We start from the raw sequence: 10,506 nt of genomic DNA on the forward strand, positions 1-10,506 counted from the left end.
GCTTGAGTCTGGAGCTAGACCACCTGGACTCAAATCATGGATCTGCAGCTCAGTAGCTATGAAACCTTAGACAAATTAAGTGCCTCAGTGTTACCATCTGTAAAATGGAGAAATAATAGCTGTGAGGATTAAATGAGCAAGTATATATAACACTGTCAGAACAGTGCTTGATACACAAACATACTACATTCATGTTTGTTTTTATTGCTAAATCCAATTAAATATTATGAACTTCTTTCATCAGGCCAATTACTAAGCAAATAGTCGTTGGAGAAAATTAGAATATTAAATAACAAAAGAACAACAAAAACACAAAAGTTCTATCTTGAATGAATGTGTGAATACTTTCACTCCTTTAGTAAATATTGATTGAGCTTCTGTGATGACGAAGCCACTGTGCTTAGATACTGGGCATAGGGCTGAGAACAAGACAAATGAAACCTCTGCCCTTATGTCAATTACACTGTAATGGAGCTTACATTCGAATTGATGAATGAACTTATTAGTAGCTTTGTGGATGCCAAGGAATGTGATTATAACCTTTGTTCTGAAATGGCTTTCTCTTTACCAGTAAAGCCATCTCTGGGTACATTCAAGTATTTTAGAAATTTTGCCTCTGTTCTTCTTGACTTTGAAAGGTGATTCATGACTATGTATTTATTAATCAAGTTAAAGGTTGCCTATTCATTTTATCAGATTAGGTTCAATTTTAATTATATAAGGGGTTGAATAGAATTAAACAAGCTTCACTTCAACATGGCAAATAAAATATTAGGCTCGATACGATATTCGGGTTTTTGTGGTTTTTTTTTGCTTTTCTACAAGAAAAAATAGCTTTATCTATTATATGGTGACAAACATAATAAAATAAAATTTAAAAAAAGAAAAAATAGCTTTATTATTTTTATTATACATTTTTACAATGCCTGCTTGCTGACAAGTTTTCAATAATTCATAAAGGAATAAAACATAGAGGAAATCCAATCCCCTGATTTAAATAACCATCATTGATATTTTGTGATAGCCTTTTCGTGACTTTCTTTATGCATTTATTTGCACATAATTTACATGAATGCGACCATATTATAAAAGATGTTTTAGTCATCACTGCCTTGCTTTCCTCTTTCCCTTCTTCTCTTCTTCCTTCATTTTTTGCCTCTATAAACAATGGTGAAATAGCATTACATATAAACATTCTCTATTTGTACTTTCATTTCTGTAGGTTAAATTCCAAAAGTAGGATTTCTAGGCCAAAATATCTATATAGTTTTTAATTTTATACTGATAATGCCCAACTGCTTTCCAGAGTAGCCATATCAACTTCGAGTCCACCAGCACTTTATCAGAGTTCTCATTGCTCCCCATCTTACAGATACTTGGTATGTTCAGGCTTTTACATTTTTTTTTAACAATTTGTTTGGTATAATAATATCTCATTTTAATTTAGATTTAAAAATCCCTGATTTGTTCTTCTTTGAATTGCCTTTTCATATTTAGGGATTTTTTGGACATTCAAAAACATAAGAGATTTTGTCTTTAATAAATTCTATAAAATTTCACTATTTATCTCTTCTAATATTGCTTCTTTTTTTCCTCTTTATTCTGTCTAGAATACTTTTAGATATAGAACCTTACACCTTATCCTGTATGTCACTTAATGTCTCTTTCAGATTTTCATTCTTATTTGTCTCTTATTTCTGTGTAATCTCTTCAGATACCAGTTCACTAATTATTTCTTCAGTTATGCCCAAACAAGAATACCATCTCTAAATTTCTAATTTCAATCTTCAATGCTTTCTAATAGGCTTACTTCTTTTTTTCAGATTAGCTAATTCATTTTGATAGAATTTTTTTCATGTTACTTTTAATGCCCTCTAATAATATTTCATTAAACTCAATGGGCATACTTATTTTATTTTATATTCTGTATATCTGATCATTCAAAATTGGCAGTCTATATGCACCTGATTTTGCAGAGATCTTTTTGTTTGTAACTGTAGTATGTTTTTATTATTATTCACAAAAATAGAATCTTAAGTATTCTAGGCATATGTTCATATTATTAGCAAGTAGAGATAATTTGTATTTTTCTGATATTTATACCACTTATTTGATGTTTTTTGCCTAATTGCATTTACTAATAGCTCCAAGACAATGTTGAGTGCTATTGAAAACAGTAGCATTCCTGTCTTCCTTCTAATGGTTTTTCTAGCTAATCATGTCTATCTCCCCCATTACAAATGCTATATGCTAACAAACTGTACATAAATAGCCAAAGTTCATCAAAAACCCACAAAATGCAAACAAAATGTACATTTATTATCGAACAATCATTTTCAATGAATTACATGCGCAATGCATTATTTGGATACCTCTAAAGAAAATCAAGAAAACTTAGACACAAATACATAGAGGATTAAAAGGTGTTAAATATTTCTCTTACCCAAACTGTCATGAAAAAGGCAAGAAAGATTGAAAAGACATAAGTACACAAGGATAAAGACAATGTGGAAAGGAAGTTACTTTAATGCAGTTTTGGAAACTAGGAAGGAGGTGGATGACTGGTGTATTAGTTTCCAATGACTGTTTTAAACAATTATAACAAACTCAATAGCTTAAAATAACACACACTTATTCTCTTACACTTCTGAAGGTCAGAAATCCAAAACAGTTTCACTAACCTAAACCAAGTTTCTGGCAGGATCATGCTTCCTTGGGAGGCTCTATTGTACAATCTTTTTCCTGGTACTTTTCCAGGTTCTAGAGCTGCATTCCTTGGTTCAGGGCCCCACCTTCCATCTTCAAAGCTAGCAGCAAAATATCTTCAAAACTCTGTTTCTATTATCCCATTGCCTTCTTCCTCTTCTGAAGTCAAAAAATTCACCCTCAGACTCCCCTTATAAGAATACTTGTGATTACATTTGGGGACCATCTGTACAAAATGGAATAATTTCCCCATCTCAAGATCCTTAACTGAATCACATCCGCAATGCCCCCTTATGCCATGTAAAGTTACATTCCCAAGTTCCATGGATTAGGTCTTAGATAATATTTTGAGGCTATTATTCAACCTACCACATGTGGTAGACTTCAGCACATCGAAGCTGAAAATTACATTGTCAGTAAGGAAAGCAACAGAAGCAGGATATTTTGTCACAGAACCACAGTAGGGAACAGCGATTAAAGCCATCAGCCAGGTACCTCTACAACTGGAGGTAACTGGTGCGGTAGAAATCAGAAGAATTGGTTAGCCATGGAATACATCATTAGATTCCTCAGATCACTGTCCTAAATGTTTACAGTCAGGTCACTTCCCCCGTCTAATGCGGTAGACTCAGGGACACTGCACACTGCTAAGAGCAATGACACCACATGAAAAATGAATAGTCATTAATTATCATTGAAGCCCAGATATCTTTTCCCAATTGGCTCTAAGACTGCTTATAAGAAGCTGGTATACCCTGGGCTGGAGGATAAATGAATATTCTTTGTGGAAAGGCACAGGGACAACAGAAGAACAAAAGATATTGACCCATGTGAATCTCCCAATAAAACCAAATTAAGTACCACACAGTAGATCCCACCGATCGACAAGACCCACATACCCATACATACCTTTGAATCAATTTTTGATGTCTATTTCTTAAATCCTAATGGAAAGTCATGTATAACCAGACATTTGAAGAAAGCCTCTAACATAAAGACTAAAGTAAACAAGGGGGAAAAAGAAAAGAATCTCAGCAAAGAAGCAAAAGACTTTTTTTTAAAAACTGGCTTCAGATCTTCAGAGAGATTAGAATTATTATACTCATAAAATGAGAACACGAGGTAAATTTTAAAAATGCCATGCACAGAAAAAAATAAAAATCTTGGAAGGTAAAATTATGACAGTAAAAAAGGAATGTCCAATAGAAAGGTTAAAGACAAAGATGAAGAAACGTCTCAGAAAGCAGGAGAAAAGGGAGAGACTAGAATATTATTCCAAGACTTAAAACACTGACCATTTACAATTCCAGGAAAAAAGATGAGAAAAGACAGAAAAGAAAGTTATCAGAGATAAATGTTTAAAATTTTTTCGAAGCTAAAGCATATGAATTCATCAACAGGGATCATCAAGTGCTCAGCATAATGGTTGCACAGACACACATAAAAATGTATCATTGTGAAATTTCAGAATACATGGGGGCACAGAGAAAATTCTAGAAGTTTCCCAAGAGAAATTATAAGAGCCCACATTGCGGAATCAGAATGACATCAGACTTTTCAACAGAGATGCTACAAGGTAGAACACAGTGGAGCAATGCCTTTGAAATTCTCGGGGAAACGAATTTTCAACTAAGAATTATATATTCAGCCAAACTATTAAGTAGAATATCCACAGTTAAAATAGTCAAAATTTTAGTAATTTTACCACCATGCATTCTATTTCAGGAAGCTACAGGAGAATATAATCAATTAAAATGAGGTTAACAAAAAAGGAAGAAAACAGGGGATCCAAGCAACAAAAGATCCACACACACACACACACAAAAAAGATTCCTTACAAAAAATAAATGATAAGATTCCCCAAATTCATGGTGATGAGATACCTAGGACAGTTTTCAGGACTGAGGATGATTTGGTCTCCCAGGGGACATGTAACAATGTTTGGAGACCATTTATTATCGCAGGTTGGGCAGTGAGGAGAGTGCTACTGGCATCTAGTGGATAGAGGCCAGAGATGCTGCTAAACATCCTACAATGTACACAGACAAGCCCCTACAACAAATAATTATCCAACCCCAAATGTCAATAGCACTGAGGAAGTTGAGAAATTCAGTTTTAGGCTAATAGCTGTGCAGCAGGGTGAAACAGGAACCAGTACAACTTAAAGAGATTCTGGATTCATTCTGTGGTCAATTTAGAACCACTGACATCTTAGAACTAAGCCTCAGAAAGTATCTTTTAACAGACAGACAAAATGATGCTATAATGTGAGCAGAGTGGTTATAGAGGCAGGCAGAAAGTACTTGACACAAATGAGCCGTTTTTCTTGACTCTAATTGCTGTATTACTAATTTTTTGCGTACTATAAAAGATTCCTCATGATCTTGCCACGAACTTACATTGCTACTTTATCTCCTGTCGGTCTTCTCTGCCATACAATGGGATTTTTTGAACATACATCAATTGCATTCTCCATTCATTGCTCACACTGTTCTCTCCTTTCTCCCCACCTTGTTCTCCCAAGGGAATTCATTATCAACATCCACAACTAAGCTCCAAAAGTTAATAAAGCAGCAATCAATTAAAAATGAGTAAAATGGCTCCTAAATATCAGTGCATTCTTAACTAATTTTAAATAGATATTAATCACGTAAACAATTGGTTTGTGTATTATTTAAAGTGTTCTGTCTACTGTGATCAACAAACCCCAAAATGTACAATAGCTCAAGCATAATAGAGGTTTCTTGCTCACACTCATAAAATCCAAATTCCAAATTAGTAGGTGCCTCTTCTCTCAGAAGTAATTTAGAGTTCCAGGCACCTTCTATTTTATAGTTCCTCCTTCTTGGCTGCTAATTTTAATGTGTTCATCAGCATTAAATGGGTAAATGGATAAAAGCATGCAGAATAATATATAGGAGGTCTTTATGGTCCAAGCCTGTACATGCCATACATCACTTTCACTTACTTTGCATTGGCTAAAACTCAGCCGTGGGAACACACATACTGCAAGGGAGGCTGGGAAATATCAACCTGCATGCCTAAGAAGAAGCAAATGGCTGGTTATTAGATAGCCAGTCTCTGCCATGGTGTGGTTCTGAAAATGTTTCTACTACTGTTCAGAAACAAAGTACAAGGAGATTTGGTTATTTGTAAGGCATGTATATAATAATAAATAATCGCATGGCAATTGAAATCGTACAGCAGAATGCCAATGAATGGAAACATTAAGACGGAAACAATAAGGAATAAAGGAAAAGTCCCTGAATTGCAAAGAATAAAATAAAGAAGGTCAGAGGAACAGATAGTGTCAATGACACGCAAGGGGATATAGTGAATAAATGGACTGTGGGGCCCAGTCGGCCACCAGGCTGCTCTTCTGCCTGGCTTGTGGAAACAGGCTGATTGTGGAGGAAGGACAGCGCTGCCGCCGCGACCCTCCAACACCTGCCCTGAGACGTGCACAACATCACCCGCGAGGTAACAAGTCGGAAGTATCCAAAGCTGGAAGGCGTGGATGATGTGCCCGTTGGAGCAGCTACCTGGGAGAATGTTGACTCTACTACAGAGTCAGGTCCTAAATATGAACATCTTCGTGCCTAGTTCATGCAGTTTTGGACCCGCTCTGCAGAAGAGCTGATGACCACCTTCTACAAATGCTGCAAAGCTCCGTGTGGACACCGCTGACGGACCAGGGCCACGCTGGCCCATCTGTGTCAGTGTCTGTTTACCTTGTTCCCCGGGGTGGGTTTCCAAACCGAGAGTGTGAACTGTGTGTCCTGACAGTCTTCGCTGGTGTGGCAGAAAGCGAAGCCTTTTAGGGTAGCTGGCCAGGATGTGGGCAAATGCAGCCCACCTGCCAATCAGCGGATGAGCTCATTCATGTGGGGGGTGGGGGAGGCGGATTTTGTGGGTGGGGAAGCGTATCCATAACTCCGCGCACTGTTTAATGTCCTGCTCATTTGTCTTTTACAAGGATTAGGTAATTGACATTCTCTCACCATCAATCCTCTTAAATATCTACACTGTTTGCACAACTAATAAAGTAAAATTTTATAACTTAAAAAAAAAAAAAAGGAAGGAAGGAAAAGAAATGGTGGAGAGCAAGGGGGTAAACTTTGCCATCGCGGGCAAAGAGAATGCTGCTCTTTTTCCGGTGAGTCGGGAGGAGAAGAAAAGCTCTGTTGGTTATTTAAGAAACTGGAAAGCCAATTTTGTCAAGGAGGTTAAAAAGATCCAAAGGTGGCTAGGAAAAAACCTGAAATGCTGAAGGGAAATTTTCGTAATACCTGAGTGATTTCTTCATGTGGTGTTGAGTGGGTAAGTTGAACTGTATGCAAAATGATTGCAGAACGGGGTAGGTGAAGATTTTTTTGTGTGAGGATCTTATTAAGGCGATCATGTGATCTTTTATTATGACCTTTGTGCTGGGCATTTTGCTAATTATTGAGTTCCTACAATACCATGTCGAGATGGGTGCTACTATGTCGGGTTTTTTTGCAGGAGGTAAGTCAGTTGCCACATGTCACAGAGGTAGATGAGAGCTTGGTCTAAAATTAGAATTTTGGTCAGGTTACTTCCAGGGTCCCTTAAACAGTTACTCAAAATCACTGCTATCATTTGTTGTTGTTGCTTGTCTGTTGGCCTGTTTGGTTTTTTTCTTAATCAAGTCTACCAATTAAGTTATAGTAACATTATACTTCAATGCTTACATTTAAGTAAACATGCTTGCGATGTTTAATCTAATACCATACAATTTTTTTTACACTATAAATTATTTTTCGGTGTTCATTAAAATAGTGATTATCAATACAATAGCCAAAAACAAATACAGGGCTTTGGAGATAATTTTGAAGAAGAAAAACAGGAACAATTAAATAGAAAATAAGTTAAATGGTTTCTTGAAGTTCTTTCTAGTTCTAGCAATCTATCTTTAAATTTAAGATTTTTAAGCGAAAATAGGCCTTGAAAACTTTTCTCAGAACATTTAATTTAGAATAGTGGTCAAACACCATATAAGTTGTGAATTTTTAGAACTCCACTAGAAATAGAAACTACTACCAACCTTAATTTTACAAAGTGTCCTGAGAATTCTCATTAGGATACATATTTCTTAAAATGAATTTTTATGAAGCAATTAATCTGGGAAAGTGTCACAACTAACATTTAATTGCTACTATGTACTTAGAAATGTTAGCTCTTTCTTTCCTTTCACAAATCATGTTAGCAAAATGTCAGTAGACAAATACATATTTAAGAAACTCTATACTCTAATTAAGGAAACTGAAATTTAAACAAAGTGAGTCTCCCAAGCATCTCATATTTAGAATATACTTTCACCTTGAGAACTACAAAAATAAGGATAGTTATTTGAAATGCTTGGAATATATTCCTGCCACTCCCACTGCTCAGCTAACAAACTTCCTTCATAATGGAATTTAAATGTCCCTTCAGTGAAATCTTTCCTGACCCCCCAGAGAATATCAGGTAAATGCTGCCCGGACTCTGAAAAAGATTCAGAGCAAAGAGTATCATGAATATTTATCAGTATCTTCTGTGAACACCGATAAAAGGGATTTACTTAACTAGTTTTTGCTCATATTATAGTTTTTGTGTTTTTTTTGTGTTTTTTTTTTTTTTTTAGGTTGAGGGTATATGTAGTCTTTGAACATAACATTTTTACTCCATACTCAGCAAGTTTTCTCTCCTTCAAAACACAAATGATTCTGCAAATGCCAGAGATTTCAGGATACCATCCTAATTTAATTGCATAAACACAAGTCAACCCTATCTAGCTTTGCTGCCTAGCCAGGCTTACAGTGGCTCTTTCCCTGCTTTCTTCTCCCATTGGAATTTCCACCTCAACTTGCCCTATCTCTTGACATTTCTTATATGTTTCTGCTAAAATGTGGCTATATGATTATGCATTTCATTGCTTTTGCTTAATCATAGCTTAAAGGAGGCCATTTTGTCATGAAATCACTAAAAAATCATCTCCATATATATACACCTGATTTTATTGAGTATATGACATCATTTAACTCTAGATTTTGATTGTGGTTAAAGAGAAACGTCTAAGATTCTGTTGTATGACAGTTCTTCCAGTTCTGCAGGGCAAATACCCTTATATTACAAATTCCTTAATAATAGGAAGAACCTCTTCCTTGCCCAGAGCCTGGCACAAAATAGACAATCAGAGGAATTTGTTGCATGACCAGGTCAATAGATCAATGGCTTAATTACTAAGGCAGAGTATTCTTTTCTTTGCTATTGTTACTAATATGTTGCTTTTATTGAATAAAGCACAAAATTCTTTCAAATGAGATTTTCCATTTTGACTAGCCATTTTGTACAACATAGTAAATAAGACATAACTTTATTTCAATCACTTTCCAGTCCAAAAAAAAAATCAATGTATTAATAGAAAAGAAGCTGAACATTAAACAATCTCAGAGAAGGGTCTACTTTTGTTTGAATTAATGCAAAGGCCATGAGAATCTGACATCTTGATCCATCTGGTCAGACATAAATGTGCTTATGATATTCTGGAAAGTTACTTCCAAAATCCCATTGGTTCGACTGTGTGATGAGAGTGGCACCAACCGTTGCAGTCTGTATTGCATCCCCATTCCCCAGAGATGGATCATCTTTTGAAGCATTTGAAAATTTAAAAATAGACTCTTATATAGAAATCCTATTACCCCATCTCATGTCCTTTTCAAAGACTGTAAGTTGCTGAGGAAATTTTGTGGAAGTCTTTTAATCTGATCTGTGTGTAGTAAATTGAGACTGAAGAGCCTTTGCAATTGTTAGGGAAAACTCTGCCCACTCGATGGTTAGAACTCAAACCAGATACCCCTCCCACTGGACAGATATTTACTTCCTTGAACCCAGAACCATTCACTGCTATTTTCAGCTGTAAAACACCAGTGAGGTAACTAGGGGTGTGAAACATTAATATCTTTTGCTATTTCTAATCAGCACTTGAACCCATGTTCAAGGAGAAGGCACAGAAGGGAGGGAGAGACAGAAACTGGTCCCCTTACCACCCTCCTGAGCTGTGCTGTCTACAGTTAAATACTTCAGTGTATTTCCTTTGCAAATCAATTTGACACAGCTGAAGTCTGGTGCATTCACTTGCCTCTTCAATTATTTCTTTAGAACCCAAACTCAAAGATAAGCACTTTTGGAAAAAACAGCTAAACAAATCCATCGCCCGCATTACATCAAACTCTTTGAGACAGAAAATGCAGTCAACAGAGATCATCCTACTGAGTTGCAAATGTCTAAAATGTCACTTCTACAGGACATTTCCCTTCAGAAGAGAATTTGATTTTGCTTGGCCAGATACCTTCTTTGGCCCTGGCAGTCTACAGGCATTTTAAATCAAAGGCAATGTCTATGCTGAAAGGGGGCAATGGTGACTCCCTCTTGTAAGGGGAACATGAAGGAGATCCATAAGCAACTCTAACAAATGGAAAGTCCAGCTAGAAGCCTCAGGCTGGAATGAATTTTACTCTCTGCTGTGTCAGCCAAAGGCTGTGTAGCTTCAGTGAGCTCTATTTTTGGAATCATAGAGTCAATGCTACAAATCATCATGAGGTTATCTTACCAACTGTACTAAAATTTCCATTCCTTTTATCACTCTGGAGCCGGTTGCTCTTAAAATGTAGCAAGGATATTTGTTTGGCAAAAGCCAACAGAACCGGGGTTATTGACAATGAAACTATTTTGCAAACAAAGGAATATATTGAATAATGTCAGGGGAACCTGGTAACATTTTTGGTTATTCTGTTTTTT

The 10,506-nt window shown here is 36.1% G+C and overlaps 1 pseudogene; it reads left to right on the forward strand.

Annotated features, from left to right (window-relative positions):
- The first annotated feature begins 6,047 nt into the window (after positions 1-6,047).
- LOC118548999 (DNA-directed RNA polymerase III subunit RPC10 pseudogene) lies at positions 6,048-6,393 on the forward strand (annotated as a pseudogene).
- The last annotated feature ends 4,113 nt before the right edge of the window (positions 6,394-10,506 follow it).

Source organism: Halichoerus grypus, chromosome 12 (assembly GCF_964656455.1).
Source record: "Halichoerus grypus chromosome 12, mHalGry1.hap1.1, whole genome shotgun sequence".
Classification (NCBI taxonomy): Eukaryota; Metazoa; Chordata; class Mammalia; order Carnivora; family Phocidae; genus Halichoerus; species Halichoerus grypus.